This window comes from Larus michahellis, chromosome Z, assembly GCF_964199755.1.
Source record: "Larus michahellis chromosome Z, bLarMic1.1, whole genome shotgun sequence".
Classification (NCBI taxonomy): domain Eukaryota; kingdom Metazoa; phylum Chordata; class Aves; order Charadriiformes; family Laridae; genus Larus; species Larus michahellis.
The window spans coordinates 33676901-33694643 of record NC_133930.1 but is presented as its reverse complement, the minus strand read 5'-3'; positions in this window follow the sequence as shown (position 1 = coordinate 33694643).

Genomic DNA, 17743 nt, shown 5'->3' with positions numbered 1-17743 from the left:
TAACTTGTAGAAATCATTCTCTTCCATGGCCATGAATTTTGTCTCTGATTATTCAGTGAAGTTCTGCAATACTCATGGTTCAAGAATCATAGAATGGTTAGAGTTGGAAAGGATCTTAAAGATCACCTAGTTCCAACCCCCTCGCCATGGGCAGGGGCACCTTCACTAGACTAGCCCGCTCAAAGACCCATCCAACCTGGCCTTGAACACTTCCAAGGATGAGGCAACCACAACTACTCCAGGCAACTTATTCCAGTGTCTTACCACCCTCACAGTAAAAAATATTCTTCCTTACATCTAATTTAAATCTACCCTTTTTCAGTTTAAAACCATTGCTCCTACTCCTGACACTCCAAGCCCTGGTAAAAAGTCATTCCCTATGTTTCTTGTAAGCCCCCTTTATATACTGAAAGGCCACAGAGCCTTTACATATTGAAAAATTGAACAACCCCAACTATCTCAGCCTTTCTTCACAGGAGAGTTGTTCTAGCCCTTTGACCATTTTCGAGGCCCTCATCTGGACCCTCTCTGACAGGTCCGTGTTCTTCTGATGCTGGGGGCCCCAGATCTGGATGCAATACCCAAGGTGGGATATCACAAAAGCAGAGTAGAGGGCACCTTCCTCAACATGCTGGTCACACTTCTTTTGATGCAGCACAGGATATGACTGGCTTTTTGGGCTGCAAACGCACTTTGCCAGCTCACATCCAATTTTTCATCTAGCAATATCCCCAAGTCCTTCTCTGCTCCCAAACCATTCATCCCCCAGACTTTACTGAAACTGGGGATTGTCCCAAGCCAGGTGCAGGACCTTGCGCTTGGCCTTGTTGAACTATCATGAAGTTCACCCACTTCCAAAGCCCGTCACGGTCCCTCTGGATAACATCCCTTCCCTCTGATGTATCAACTGCACATCAGCTTGGTGTCATCCATAAACTTGTTGAGGATGCAAATAATCTCACTGTTTATGTCATTAATAAAGATATTGAACAGTACAGGTCCCAGTACAGACCTCTGAGGGATGCCAGTTACCGATCTCCATTTGGACACTGAGGCATTGACTGCAACTCTTTGCATGAGGCCAGCCACCCAGTTACTTATCTATTTAACAGTCCATCCATTAAAGTCATATCTTGCCAATTTAGTGACAAGATTGTGTGTGGGACCATGTCAAAGGCCTTACAGAAGTCCAGAGAGATGACATCAGTAGCTGTTTTCGTATCCACCAACTCAGTCACTCTATCATAGAAGGCCAACAGATTAGTCATGCACAATTTGCCCTTGGCGAAGCCATGTTGGCTGTTTCTAATGACCTCCCTGTTTTCCAAGTGCGTTGACGTGCTTCCAGGGGTATGTGTTCTATGATGTTACTGGGCATGGAGGTGAGGCTGACTGATCAATAGTTCCCAAGGTCCTCCATTTCATACTTTTTAAAAATAAGTGTGATGTTTCCCTTTTCCCCGTCACTGGGAATTCACCTCGGTGCCATGACTTTTCAAATACAATGGAATGTTCCTCTTCAGATAAGTTTTCTAAATTTCTGATGCTCCTCCAGGGTGTCAGTATTGAAAATCCAAGGGTAACTCTGTACTGGCTCTTCACAGACAGGGAACCTGTAAGCGTAACTAGAATATACAGTACTCCTCATACCCAAGCTTACTCCTGTGGCATTAGGTAGCTGTGTACCTGAAGGAACAAGTTGGTTGTACAACTATTCTTGCTATTTTCTGTTGCAATGTGGGTAGATGAACCCAACAGAACTAAGATGAGCAACTTATTTTTGAAAATAAGACTTTAATGATTTAGGAAAAGATCTACTCTATCTTTTTTGTTGCCTGACTTAAGTGAGCAGTCATCTGAATCACATCTTTCTTCTATTTTCTAATTTGGATGACACACTAGAAAAGAGGTAAAGAAGAGATTTGTTGGTGCACACTTATCTCTATTTTATTGCAAATATAAACCCAGCAATGGTGATAGAGACTAAAAAAATATTTTAAAAGAAGGTCAGATAAGTTTAAGTTTCTTAGAATTCAAAATATGTTGTGAATGCTACTTTTCCATTTTTCAACATATTCTTGTCCTTAATAGGCCCCTTTGGAATAACTTAGAACTCTGGGTTAAAAGTTTCACAGAAATATACAATTTTATCTTAATTTTTCTGGAACTTCAGTTCAAGGTTCAGCTAGACTCTTGAGGGAAGAATGGCTATTTCAGTTCATCCAGGTTGGCTAGCTTTTGTGCCATTTTTTATATTGCAAATAATTTCAGGTGGAAATCAAGAATTATATGACATTTTTAACAGAACAGTTACTTGGAAATCTACTTCCAAGAAAAATACCATCACTTTCCCAAAAAACTTTTTCTATATTCAAAAACATGCATCTAAAATTAAACATCAACAAAACAATAAACCTCAAAATTATTTTCCTTCCTTTAATGTGCATTTTTGCATGTATTTGTTTGAATACATTTATTAGTGCTCAAGATTCAGAACTGACTCTTCCCTATATGTTTGTGTAGTGATTAGCTCAGCAGGGGCTCAGCCACAAGGTGATACCACATTTCTTATAAATCTTTAAAATAATTTTAATAATGGATAAGAAACGTGACTGCTGCTAATGCTGCATGTCTTTTATTTTTTCTTAAACAACATAGGCATTAGTATTCTGCCTTTGAAAACATAGATACTTTCAAAGATGGCAGGTGCTTAGAAGCTAAGGGAACTTTCCCTGCCTCTGAAGTTAAGTTTATTCTTCCAGTCAGGACATTTCCCATGTATGATTTTTTTCATTTCTTTCTGGATGATTTCTTTCATTTCACGTGTCAGTGAAATAGTCCTAATCACTTCTTCAGACGAAATGTCCAGAGGTTAAACTAAAGGACTGACTACTTAGTAAACTAAAAGCTGATTCAAGTGATACCAAACTAAAAGTGAAGGGCTTTACCACAGATATTAAAGAGCAGGTCTTACTCTCAACTTACTATAAAGAATCTAGTTGCCAGTTAGATTCTGATGTACTATGGAAAAGCACAAGCTAGCCCTGACTACCTTTCTTCAATGACTGTGTTTCCTTTTTGGTTAAACAGAGTAAATTTCTATTGCATGAAATCTGATTAAAGTAGCTTACACCACTCCAGGTTCAGGCTAGCACACAGTGGTTTTACTCTTCTCAAGTGACTGATCTCTAGCACTTTGCCACTTGGCCAGTTTCTCCAGAACCTGTTACTGGAAAAATATTTGTGCTAAATCTTTTTGTCTGTATCAGCATACGTTGGGAAATAAAGCACAAAATTTGCAAATTGTTTCCTTAATTTGAATACACAATTGTAATCTGCACTCTCTTTCAATCATCTTTCTTCCCCCCAGCCCTGCCCCATGAAAGTATTCAGTTGCATCTCTTATCTCTAATTGAGATGAGAAGAATGAAAAACAAACATTTAACATTGAGTAATGGTTTTCCATTGCTAAAATTCTGTAGAAGAACAAAAAATACATCACAAATTATTCAGAAATCAGAGTCCTTTGAGGAACTTTTCACAAAAGAAATATTTGTGTGTGTGTGTGTGTGTGTATACATATTGTAGAATCATAGAATCGTTTAGGTTGGAAAAGACCCTTGGGATCATCGAGTCCCACCATCAACCCCACTCTACAAAGGTCTCCCCTACACCATATTCCCCAACACCACATCTAAACGACTCTTAAACACATTCAGGGATGGTGACTCCACCACCCCCCTGGGCAGCCTATTCCAGTGTCTGACCATTCTTTCTGTGAAGAATTTTTTTTCCTAATGCCCAGTCTAAACCTACCCTGTTGCAGCTTAAAGCCATTCCCTCTAGTTCTATCGCTAATTACCTGTGAGAAGAGACCAGCACCAACCTCTCTACAATGTCCTTTAAAGTAGTTGTAGAGAGTGATGAAGTCTCCCCTCAGCCTCCTCTTCCTCAAACTAAACAGTCCCACCTTATATATATATATATATATATATATACACCTATCATGAAAATGTGTACCTTATACAGACAGCATAATTGGTGTCTTGAAGGCTTGCCTCTAGTTTTGTACTCAGCAGTTATTTCTTCAATGAACTAATGTTCTGCCTAGTTAGACAAGGTCTTTAAAGCAATTACAAAAGGTTAATTGCACCAAATTAGCATATCTAACATGGTACTAATGCCATGATATGTGGTGAATACCGGTAGTTTTATCCACCATATGTATTTAATTGCTGTATCTATTTGTCAAAGTATTTCTGAACACAATGACCTCCTGAATGTCTGCAGCTCACTATTTTATTTTTTTTTAATTATTATTTCTTCTAGTATATTGTGAATGTTTGGTTTCCATCTATCCTGCATAGACCTTCACACATCCTCCAAACTGCTTTTTTGTTTCTACTATAAAAAGGTACAGGTGATCTGTTCATCACAGCTTTGTATCTGTTGAATAAATGGTTTTTTTGTTTTTTTTTTAATGCAGCTGACCTGTCTATTAGTTTCAGAAATGGCACTGGATAGGCTTAATGAAGGAATTTTCACAAGAGTTAAGTTGGAATATTCAAGTATCTTTTAACATGTGCTCGCTTTTTTGTATTTCCTAATCTGAAACAAAAAAAGTAAATAGAAATGTATTAAAACTTTGTAGTACTAGGAAAATCCTAAACGTTTCCTTCTGTTATATTAAGCTAATCCACTAGGAATGTCCTCTGTGATAGCCATGGTTAAATGGGGAAAGTGTAACTTAGATATGAGCAGGAAAAAATAGTGAAACCCAAACCAGGCTTTTATTTTGCAGAAGTGTGTTAGTCATATGGCAATGCTAGCTTACATTGGCTTACCACAGAGGTCTCTGGTTATGATTTTTACCGTATTTTGAATGTAAAGAAAGGTAAAATAAAAAAAAATATTTTGATCAGTAAAAATTATTAGGAAATAAAGAGGAGGGGGCAATGACAGAGTGCTCTTCCTTTACTGAAAAAAACTGTTTTGTTTTCACAAATATCAGCAGTAACAGAGTAAAGAGACCAGACAAAGTGAAAAGTGTTACTGAAACAAAGTGTTTTCACTAATATCATTGGTGGTAACAGGGTGAAAAGCCCAGACAAAGTGAGTTCGGATCAAGCAAAAGTAATTGAGAATCAGAGAGAGAAGCTGGTTAAGGAAAAAAAAAAAAAAAAAAAAGAAAAAAAAAGATAAAGATTACAGATAAGAAAATGACATCTGAAATAAGATCAGAAGAGTTACAGAGAAAAGGAAAGAGAAGAGAGGAAAATGAAAGAAATGTTCCTTTAAGTGAATTCTGATTTAACAGATGCTGAAAAGGAGAAAATAAAGATAGCAAAGAGATGTTTTCAGTATATAATGAATGATGTAATGAAATCAGAAAAGTATTTTCTTACCTTTTGAGAAGCACATTTTGTAGCTGTTGGCAGCTGCATTGATGATATTTGACATAAAAGGGTCAACATGAATGAACTGTTATCAACACCACTTTAAAATGCCTTTATTTTCACTAGGAAATCCAGGGCTAATAAGTCAACAGCAACTGTTACTGATGACAGGTGTGATCCAAATAGTTATTGGACTTTTTTGACATTTCTATTGCCTGACTCTGCCCTGAGCACACCGATAGAGGCATCACAAAGACGCCTAGATCACCTTCTATCCTGCTTTGAGGTGGAGCAGAGCCAACTTTCTGTTCAGTGAGAGAGGATCTTTCTCCTACTTGTTGCCATGGCAACCAGGGCCAACTGACTTGGTTGTTTACCCCTTGGAGTGGTTGCACCTTTGGTGACATGTGGACGGGTCAGGTGACCCAAACTGACCAATAGAGTATTCCATCCCATCTGCCATGCTAAGTATAAAAGCTGAGGGATGAAAGGGTTGAGTTTTTCTTCAAGGTTCTTCTTCAATGGATCTGTTTCTTCCATGACTGATGTCTCAGGACGACCCTGTCAGTTCATCTAGCTTTGATCCCCATCAGTTCCCATTCATCACTGAGTCCACTCTGGAACTTCCCCAGTGCCTGCTGGTGACATCTCCCTGGGAGCTTGGTATGGTTTTGTAGGTATTTATATATATTGTATCTATTTCCTTATTTTATTTTTATTTTATTGTTAATATTTCATTAAAATAGTTTAGTTTTTCCAAACTTATAAATCTCTTTATCTCTCTTCTTTGTCTCCTTGGACCGAGACGTTGGGGAGAGCACCTCTTGGCTTGTCATTGGCCAACCTGTCCCAAACCATGGTACCTTCGAACCTGCTGGAAATGTGCCAGCACAGAAGCAGGCTCCAGTAAGTTGGAGGTGCAAACAAGAACTTCTACAAAGGAGATTTAGTAATAGGTTTTCATCTGGGACAGAATGGGGTTAATCCCACTCTGTGTCTTCAGTTAAGAGTTTTAAAATGTGGCTTAGATGTTTTAGATGAAGGCACTTATTGTGCAATACAAGTGGTTTTTTTAGTATATTGCATAGGAGCAGTTGGGAATGGCAGGAAATTGAGAGGCAGCAAGCTCAAGCCGAAACAGAAGACACTTAACGCTCGACATAAGAAAAAAAAAAAAAATCACCATGCAGAAAGTAAAGCATTGGAGCAGGGGCTCTAAGAGGTTGTGAAATCTCCACCCATGGATATTTTCAAGCTGACTCTGCTTTGGGTAGAGGTTTGGATTAGAGATCTCCTGAGGTCCCTTCCAGCCTTAGTTATCGAATGATTCTATTTTGCTTAACTGCTTAGACACTTTTAACTAACATTTGTAAATTTTCAAGTTGTGATTAAAATGACATGCTTTTAATCTTGTTTTCTGAAAAAGTTTAATACTCTATCCTCTGAAGCCAGTTTACACAAAAATATAATTCACTTATGTGTCTGAAAAAGAAATTCAATGAAATTTAAAAGTACCTATCTACTTATTAAAGTTTTATTTTTATAACTACTAATTGTAGTAGTTACTAATTTTATATTTGTTCTATTTAAATATATATTGAAATATGTAATCATATTTACTCGGTTTCTATTTTGTCATAAAAGAAGTGACTTTGCCTAAATCTAAACTGACATTAAAAGTACTAAAAAGCTTATAATTTTAGAGGGTTTTTTGATGTTATGGACTTGACAAGTGGACAATAGTGTGAATATTGACTACTGGGTGGATGCAAAGGATTGTAATTAGTGCAACCAGTCCACCTGGTTGCAAGTTTTACAAATAGTGTTACCTTGTGGGTTGGTACTGGGGTTAATAATGCTTAACACCTTTACTGGGGACGAGTGTGATAGGGCATAATGTGTTCCCCATCAATTAGTTTGATATCAAGTTGGAAGAAATAGTCAATATGCAGGAGGGCAGGATTGCAGAGGGTCCTGGACAGGCTGGAGAAGTGGGCAGACAGGAACCTTATAAGGTTCACAAAAATTGAATGCAAAGCCTGGCCCTTGGGACGGATGTTGACTTGCAGTAGGACAGGGTGGAGCTGACTGGTCAGAAGCAGCCCTGCAGAAAAGGGTCTGGAGCCTCAGGGGCAGCAGGTTAGCCATGAGGCAGCAGTGCCCCTGTTCAGCAAAGTAATTACTGCTTGTTGGGCTGTACAAGTCAGGGTTTATCCAATAGGTCCTGCAAGGGATCCTGCCCTGTTGTCTGGGACCTGTGAGATGTACCCAGAGTGCTGTGCCCATCCTGGGGTTCCTTTATATGGAACCGACACTGATATACTCATGCAAGTCTGATGGAGACCACCAAGGTGGTTGGGGGCTGGAGCATGGGTTGTTTGAGGAGAGGCTGCAGGAGCTGGATCTGTTCACCTGGGAACAGACAGCTTCTAGGGGGCCTTATTAATTCGTCAAGCTATCCAGTAGAGAGGTATAAAGAAAACAGATGGATTCCTCTCAGAATTGTATGGAGGAATGAACAGACTCTTACTGGAACATGGGAAATTCTGGCTGAAAGTAAGAAAAGTGTGTTTTTTTCACTGTGGAGGTGGTCAAATATGGCAACAAGTGTCCAGAGAAGCTGTGGGATCACTGACACCAGAGCTGCACTGAACCTAAGCCGCCCACTCTAATTGGACCTGCTTTGAGCAGGGGCTAGGGTTGGTGACCTCTGAAGATCCCTTCCTACCCACACTAGGCCTTTTGTGGAATTTCACTTGCAACTTTGTATAACCCGGAAAGGCCTAGTATGAATCATAGTAGCTTGCATTATGGACCAAGTATCGTACTCTCTAAACTAAACTCTGTAGTCACATCTTTTGATTATTTAATTTACCTCCAGGTAGCTAATGACAAGGTTTTCCTCACTTCTCAATCATTTAACTTAGTGCATTCATATTTTGAGGTTTCTTTTCTCTTTGGTAATTATTTGGTTTTTTACGGTAATGTGAATGTATAGCTACAGAAGAGTATTGTTATTGACTTGTTCATTTCAGAAGTTAGTTATTACTAGATTTACGCTATAGCATTAAGGGTAAAAGGTTAGAATGGTTGACATGTCTGGTCTTGATAATCAGGTGGATATTAGAGGGGAAAGAATAGACTATTTTGGAAAACCACAAAGTACCTGAGGATAATTTTTCAAAAGACAGAGGAGTGTACTCAGAATGAGATACTACTAGCTCTAATAGTGAATATAGGATATAGAAAACAGAGTACAGACATCATACAAGCTCATTTTCCATAGTCTTGTGCATTCCCATTCCTGTCTTTACAACAAAATAAATGTGAAGATACTGTGACAAACACAAGGCAGGCAGCAGATACTCAACAACCAGACAATCACATATAAGGGGTCTTCCATGTCTCTGCATTCTCACTATGTTGACAATAATCTGACACTATTAGTCACTTTAAAATAAATTTACTTCAGAAAATTAAAAAAAAAAAAAACAAACAAGAAAAAACACAAAAAACCAACCACGCCACAAAACGGAACAATAACCTAAAAAAGTCCTAGGAAAAACACATGCAAACATTTGTCACTCTTCTCTCAATTTATGCTAGGAGCTTCACTCCACATCTGAACTTTAAAAACCAGAAGTAATATATGATTCTCAACTTATAACTCCTTATTCCACTTCCCCAGCAGACATTTTCTGATAGGTGCCAGAGAGGAATTGCTCAGCAAATCTTATGAGTTGAGTCTTGGTTTCAGTACTTCATAAGGAGGTCTGATCAATGCAGGAATGCAGCCTTAATGTTGTTTCATATCTAGTACTTACAATTTGACCATGTTGTGGTAATCTCTTTCTTTTTTGTTTCTTTAATTTTTATGGTCTTCCCAATGCTTTGAAATAAGTTTAAAGTATCGTCTACAAGTCTAGATCTCTCATTATATACAATAGGGTTGACTCCTAATCTTTCTGAAATGATCACATTTTTTTTTTACTGCATTCAGAAGTGAAGCCACTTCTATTTCAAGAGCGAACCATCTTCATGAAAGTTGGATGACCTCTGTTTTCCAAAGTTAGGAAACCAGTTAGCCAACTGTTAGGCATCAGATATATAAAGATGCCAGGGGAAATGCAACAGATTTCAGGACATGTAAGTAAGTAGCCAGAAGCATCTGTGCCTCCCTGAAGGGCTCACTTCCTACAATACATCACTAGCACACAGATATATCTTTTAAACTCTAAAGACAGTGATCCAACAGTGTGCCGTGTAATTAAGTGTTCTCCAGAGTTCAGTGTGCTGCTATGACATAAATAAAGATTGCCTTAACAGAATAGAGACTGTGGGTAAAGAAGGGAATTAGGATTTCTGCAAGTACAGAGAGGGTCAGGTTGAAGAAAGAAGCAGGAAAATACAAGTATCAGGAGACCTTAGGGGAAATACTCTGTGGGAGTAGGTAGAAGACACAAGACTATAGATTACTTCAAAGGTAGCAAAGGTGGAGGAAGGAACAATAATAGAATAGAATGGTAAAAAGAAAGATAACAGAAAGATACCAACACAGTTTCCTGTCCCAGATACTAGACAAAAAGGTAGAGTTCTCCTTTGAATGCAATGTGAAAGATGTGTTTGATTCCAAAGTCTCATTCAATTTTGAATGTGACAACTTTGTAGAGTACCAAATCTTAGACAAATTGTAGCAATCTTACAGTAAGGCATTAAATGTACAACTTCATTTAATTAACACATATGTATGGGTGAACCAACAAGGTTTAGTTTGTTTGTTTGTTTGATTGATCATGATTGTCAGTACTGTTGTGATGGGATAGATTTGTTTGGCATCTTTTTAATTCTTTTTTTTCCTCTCTTTTTTTTTTTTGTAATAGAAGATTCCACAACTGATAGACTATATAGTCTGAACTGTGGCAGTAATACTGCTTTTGATATACACAGACACATGCCTGTCTGAATGTAATAACGAGTCAATGCTAAAGGAAAGCATGGAGTATTGTTAGGATATTGCCTCCAGCATATAGTGCCCTAGGAATCCATTTACAATTGGAATCCACTCCATCACTTATGTTTTAGTGTTTATTAGGAAATTGAAGATCAATTTATCAAGTGCAGGCTGCTGGGGGAAAAAAAAAAAAAAGACATTGCTCAAGGTTCTCTGCTATATTATATTGGGATATCAGTACTTAAACGCCAGCAATATAATCTGAGCCTTGTAATTAGTAATCATTCATTACAAGATGAAAACATCATATAGAGCACTTACAGCCCCAAAGGACTTAATTGTTAACTGCAGCTAGTGTTGTTTTATGATTCCAATAACTAAAATCTATTGAGTGTGATTTTATTATGCTTTGTAAAGAAAGAAATTGAGTGTCTCTTCCATTTTCCTCTAGCCTCAGGCATTTGCTGTCTGTCTTATTTTCTGTGACCATTAACACCGAAAATCTGGAGAGAAGTACATTTCTTTGTATTAGATGGCCTATGGAAATTAGCAATGTGCAAGCAATTGATTATAATAAATTAACATATTTAATCTTGAGTATCAAGCTGTAGTGCCCTGTTCATTAATGTACTTAAAACCGTATGGTTGCTTTTGTTTTTGGTGTCAGTTTGGTTGGGTGGGCAATGCTTAGGCACAACACAAGATACATTTATTGATTCTTAAAAGGTCTTTATTCACACTTGAGCCAAAGCATCTGGTAGAGGGCTAAAGAGCACTCAAGTCACCCAAATCTCTGGATATTGCTTTCTGCTGTACCATCTGTATCCTGTTAAATATTCTAGACTTTTGCCAAGTTTGGACAATTTATATGTTAAATTGGTTGCTGAAAACAGGATCCAAGATGCTTGTGCAGGAAAAAAAATAGTATTAAATTGCAAACTCTTATACATTAATCATTTGTTTTGGAAAAATCCAATTCAGGTTCTGCTGCACAAATAATGACAGTGAGATGTCAGTTTTGTGAGTCTCCAAGGCAAAAATAGGACGGCAAGTAAGACTTCAGCACGTTTTATTCCCAGAGAAGGGTACTATCTTCAGCCCTGAGAGGAGATGCCATACAACTTATTGTAGCAAGAGTCAAAAACCACCAGTCCTGTGAAGCAGCTGTAGAATCAATTGCAATTGCAAATGCTTTTTCATCCATTATATGTTATAACCAAATGAGTCCTAAACTGGCTAATTATTGACATTTTACTGCCTTATAACCAACTAAACATTAAAGCAATCCTAAGTACCATAAATTTAGTGCTACTGTTTGATGGTGATAATCTGTAAGCAAGTCAGGGTTTCCATTTTCTATTAGTTTAATGTATTGAATGAGGTCACAAAAATCTCATCTCTGGATGAGATATTTTTCCTATAAATTGAAGACCTGCTGTATCGAGTCAATGATTTTCCATCCACTGATCTCATGTCAGTCATCTCCATGCAGAAGTTTAAATTTCACCATCTCACTTAAGCCTACTGAATGCATTAAGTGTGTCTTTTTTTTTTTAAGGGTCATTGCTTTCATCTTAAAAAAACCCTGTTGATTACTAATAAAAAGAGATTTTTTTTAAAAAAATGCTTTAAAATATGCTTTATCTGTTTTCATATCCCTTTGTTCTTTCTTTACCTAATCTTTTTTTATACATTTTACTTTTACATTTTAAGCTCTGCCATTGCAAGGACATTTACACTTTGATTGCAGGATTTGTGTGTATATTGCCAGCAGTAAGACCTTGCCAAATTTCCAATATGACAGTTTCAGAGTCACGTTGTTCTCCATCTCCACAGTAATACCATAAAGCATGATTTTTTGCCACTTCTCACTCTCATCTTGAATGGATGTGTATTCATTTCAATGAGAATGCTTCCCTGCTGAGATTTGAGTTAGTAGCCTAACTTCAATGTTAAATCAGTTACTCAAAAAAATAACTGTTAAATAACAATATTAATAATTTCTAATACAAGAAAGTACGTCAGAAATAATTCCTTATGAAAATATTTGGATATGTTCCTCATTCTTGCATGCATGGCTCTCCATTTGACCTGTGGTAGCTATGAGAAACAGAGCATTCAGGTCTACAACACAAAGACTACCATTACTTCACTTCTGAATAAAATTTCAAATTGGTTCACTCAAACATTTCTTCATTATTAATTTTTTTTTTGTCATTAGAAATACAAAGGCTTTGAAAAGGAGGAGGGTGAAAATTTTTTCTTGTTTTGAGGTTTATTGAAAAAGAGATAAAAATATAATATTCTTTTTCTGTAGTGAAGTTGCACAAACTTGGCCTAAACCTACAAATCAGGCAAGCCTGTACTTGATAAAACATGAACTGAGTGGGTCTGAAATGTAATGCCTTTGTTAACATACACTTTTAACTGCTTGTTTCGATTTTATGTGTATGTATGTGATAAGTGAAAATGTTGCTTAGCTGGCTTTTCTAAGTGTGCAGTCTTCTTGTAAAATATAGACAATCTTATTCAAGGACTAAACTATTCTTTCTAGATTCCCTGATTTCATTGCAGCACTCAGGTGTGTTTTGCTTATTGGATTTCCTCATTGCTCTCAACAGGTTTCTTAGTTACAATTCATCCAGGTGAAAATATAAATCTTGAAACCTAGTTACAAGTAATGACTTCAGAAAATATATAACTAACTTTTTGAATGGTAATTCAAATTTATTAAGATCTATGTACAAACTATCATCTACCAAGAAGATATGATAGCCTTTCCTTTTTAAAACTAGCTTCACACTAGGAAAAAAACAATATTTTTTTAAAAGCAAGTGTTGAATTACTCATTTGGCTTTCCAAATGACAAGTCAGAGATTTCACAGGTGGTGTCAGTGCTTCATGTCAAGTGTTATATCACAAGTCAATAGAATGACACCATTATTTCATGACTAGGTCTCAACTACCTAAATTAAATTGGACTTCTCAGCTCCTGTGATTGGGTGATGATGGCTATTTTTCCCAAATTGTTCATAACCTGCATGTTTGATTTTTATTGAAGAATTAGGATGCACTATGAATGCCATCTCTGAAATGAAACCATGCCAGGATTTTTAATCTCATATACTTCTGGTGCATTAATATTTCCTAATAATTTCATTCATTTTATAGAAATTTTAATAAAATTTTCTAACAACAGATGAATACAGGAATGATTTAAAGTTGGTCTCTGCTTCATCAACTCTGTGGGACATGGATGGGGTTTAGCATTAAGAAACTATTCTCATCTTAAAATTAGCTGGCATTCAGTGATCTACGTCACAATGGCTGCATATATGTAGTGTCTACTGAAGCTGTAATTGATTAGCTTATGTAGTTATTTGAACTAATCTCTTACATTTACCTAAAACCAAACAAACAGAGTCATAGAATGTGTTGGGTTGGAAGTGACCTTTAAAGGTCATCTAGTCCAACCCTCCTGAAGTATGCAGGGACTTCTTCAGATCAGATTGCTCAGAGCCTCATCAAGCCTGGCCTTGAATGTCTCCAGGGATGGGGCCTCCACCACCTCTCTGGGCAACCTGTTCCCGTGTCTCACCACCCTCAATGTAAAGAACTTCTTCCTAATGTCTAATCTAAACCTACCCTGCTCTAGTTTAAAACCATTGCCCCTCATCCTATCATTACATGCCCTTGCAAACAGCTCCTCCCCAGCTTTCTTGTAGGCCTCCTTCAGGTACTGGAAGGCCACTATAAGGTCTCCCCGGAGCCTTCTCTTCTCCAGGCTGAACAACCCCACCTCTCTCAACCTCTCTTCATAGGAGAGGTGCTCCAGATGTCTGATCATCCTCGTGGCCCTCCTCTGGACTTGCTGTAACAGGTCCATGTCCTTCTTGTGCTGTGGGCTCCAGAGTTGGAGACAGTACTCCAGGTGGGGTCTCACAAGAGCAGAGTAGAGGGGGAGAATCACCTCTCTGGATCTGCTGGCCACGGTTCTATTGACGAAGCCCAGGATGCTGTTGGTCTTCCTGGCTGCAAGTCCACATTGTTGGCTCATGTCCAGCTTTTCATCCACGAGTACCCCCGGCTCCTTTTCTGCAGGGCTGCTATTTATCACATCATCCCCCAGCCTGTATTGATAATGAGGATTGTCCCAACCCAAGTGTAGGACTTTGCACTTGGCCTTGTTGAACTTCATAAGGTTTGCTTTGGGCCCACCTCTCTAGCTTGTCCAGGTCCCTCTGGCACATCGACCGCACCACTCAGCTTAGTGTCGTCAGCAAACTTGCTGATGGTGCCCTTGATCCCACTGTCTATGTCATTGATGAAGATGTTGAACAGCACCAGTCCCAGAACGGATCCCTGAGGGACACCACTTGTCACCCCTCTCCATCCGGACATCGAGACATTGACCACTACCCTCTGGATGCAACCAGCCAGTTCCTTATCTACTGAACAGTCCATCCATCAAATCTGTATCTCCCCGACTTAGAGAGAAGGATGTTGTGGGGGACTGTGTCAAAGACCTTGCAGAAGTCCAGATAGATGATATCTGTTCCTCTTCCCTTGTCCACTGATGCAGTCACTTCATTGTAGAAAGCCACTAGGTTGGTCAGGCAGGACTTGCCCCTGGTGAAGCCATGCTGGCTGTCTTGAATCACCTCCATGTCTTCCATGTGCCTTGGCATAGCTTCTAGGAGGATCTGTTCCATGATCTTCCCAGGCACAGAGGTGAGGCTGACAGGGAGGTAGTTCCCAAGGTCCTCCTTTCTACCCTTTTTAAAAATGGGTGCAATGTTTCCCTTTTTCCAGTTGCCAGGGACTTCACCTGACGGCCATGCCTTTTCAAATATCATGGAGAGTGGCTTGACAACTACATCAGCCAATTCCCTTAGGGCTCCGGGGTGCACCTCATCAGGTCCCATAGACTTGTTTACATTCAGGTTCCTCAGGTGGTCACGAACCCTGTCTTCACTTATGGTGGGAGGGCGTTTGTCCCCCAGGTCACCATCTTGTGGTCCTTCAACTCGGAAGGCATGAGAAGAGAGGCTGGCAGTGAAGACTGAGGCAAAAAAATTGTTCAGAACCTCAGCCTTCTCCTTGTCTGTTGTTACCAGCTTGCCATTCTCAGTCATCAGGGAGGGCACGCTTTCCTTGACTTTCCTTTTCTGGTTGACGTACTTGTAGAAGCCCTCGTTATTCTTAGCATCCCTTGCCAAGTTCAGCTCCAGCCGTGCCTTGGCCTTCCTGACCTCATACCTACACACCCGAGCAGCATCCCTGTACTCTTCCCAGGACACCTGATGCTGCTTGAACTGCCTGTGCAGTTCCTCCTTGCCTTTTAATTTGACCAGCAGGTCCCAACTCAGCCATGCTGGTCTCCTCCCTTTCCTGCTTGATTTCTTATACCTGGGGATCGAGAGCTCTTGTGCTCTATGGAAAGCATCCTTGAAGATCTGCCATCTCCGTTCTGCCCCCTTGTCCCTGACGACCGTTTCCCAGGGCGTCCTATTGACTAACTCCTTGAGGAGCTGGAAGTTTGCTTTCCTAAAATTCAGGGTCCTGATTAGGCTTCTCGTCTGGCACGTATGCATTAGGACCGTGAACTCCACCAGTGTGTGGTCACTGCAGCCCAGGCTGCCTCCAGTCTTGACATTCCCAATGAGCTCACTCGCATTAGTGACTATCAGGTCCAGTATGGCATCCCCTCGGGTAGGGCTGTCCCTTTCCTGTCTTAGGAGGTTATCACTGAGGCACTCTGGGAACCTCCTGGGTTGTCTACAGCTCGCCATGTTACTTTTTCAGCAGATGTCGGGGTGGTTGAAATCCCCCAGCAGGACAAGAGCCTTTGAGCACAGTGTTTCCTGTAGCTGGAGGAAGAAGGTTTCATCAGCAATTTCCCCTTGATCCAGCGGCCTGTAGTAGACACCAACCACAAGGTTCCCCATGGTGCCTTGATCTCTAATTCCTACCCATAAGCTTTCAGCTTCCTCTTGGCTGTTCTTTAGTGACATATCTTCACACTCTATCCATTCCTCAACATAGAGGAATGCTCCGCCCTTCCTTCCTTGCCTGTCCCTTCTGAATAACCTGTAGCCATCGATAGCCGCATTCCAGTCATAGGATTCTTCCCACCACGTTTCAAGAATGGCCACTATGTTGTAGCTTTCCAGCAGCACAGTAGCTTCCAGCTGATCCTGTTTGTTGCCCATACTGCATGCATTCATGTAGAGGCACTTCAGCTGGGCTGAAGACAATCAGGACCATAGGAAGACAATCTTTAAGTTCAGATCAAGACAGAAAATGTAAAATGACTAAAACCAGTGAATGCACATTACCATTCTCAAATTGAGAACTCATTAATGCCTTCAATACATTTAATCAATTTACAGAAATAACCTTGCAATATAAGATATTAAGAGAGAGCTTTAAACCTACCTGAAGAAGTTAAAATGGATACATTTGATTGGAATAACTATTAAAAAACAATATCTTCTACAATAGCTATTCTGTTCCATTTCTTCATGAAGTCTAAAGCTCTATATCCATTATCTTTAAGCCACCATAGATTACGTGGGTTGTTATAATGGTATATTATTCAGACTGTATTCTACTGGCCAAGAAGGTTTTTCATTATTCAGAGATACTCGCTTTATCTCTCTTCCTTTCTTCTCTGTACACATATGTTGCTTAGAATATCTTGGGTTTTGACACCAGCATTAATTAAATAAATGAGTTAGGGATAGTGGAAATAAGATGGGGGAGAAGGAAACTGATACAGACTTCTGAAACCAATTACGCAGCTTTAAAAGTCAAATTTTCCAAACTTTGCAAACATACATTGAGAGAAATACACAAACTGTAATCACTCTGATAATATAGTTGTGACTGTATAATCACAATTACGCAGTCTTTTTCTCCCATGTAAATAAGGCTGAATCTATGAAGACAACAGAGAGAATGAAACCCTTGTTCTTCAGGTATCAGAACAGAACAATCAAGAGCCAGGAGGAACACTACTTGTTGGAATAAGTTATTGCCTGTTTACGGAAGATGGGTTTAACTGTGCTTAATTTACACACCGTCTGATGAGATATCTGTTTCTCAAATTCAAGAGACAGATTAGAAATGTTTACTCTGATCCAGGTTCTTCCTTTCTGCATGTCACAGTTATTTAAACACCACAGTAAACTAACTGTTTGTGCTGCAAGATTATTTCACAGATTTATTACCACTCGGAAGTAACATTAATTATAGAAGAAAAGCATTTAACATATTGAAGATCAAAAGTTTGCTTAAAACTAAGATTTTAAAATAGAAGGAAAAGCAGGACATGCAACCGTTCTGTCATGGACCTGCACTAGCCATCTGTCCTGGTTCCGGTGGGGATAGGGTT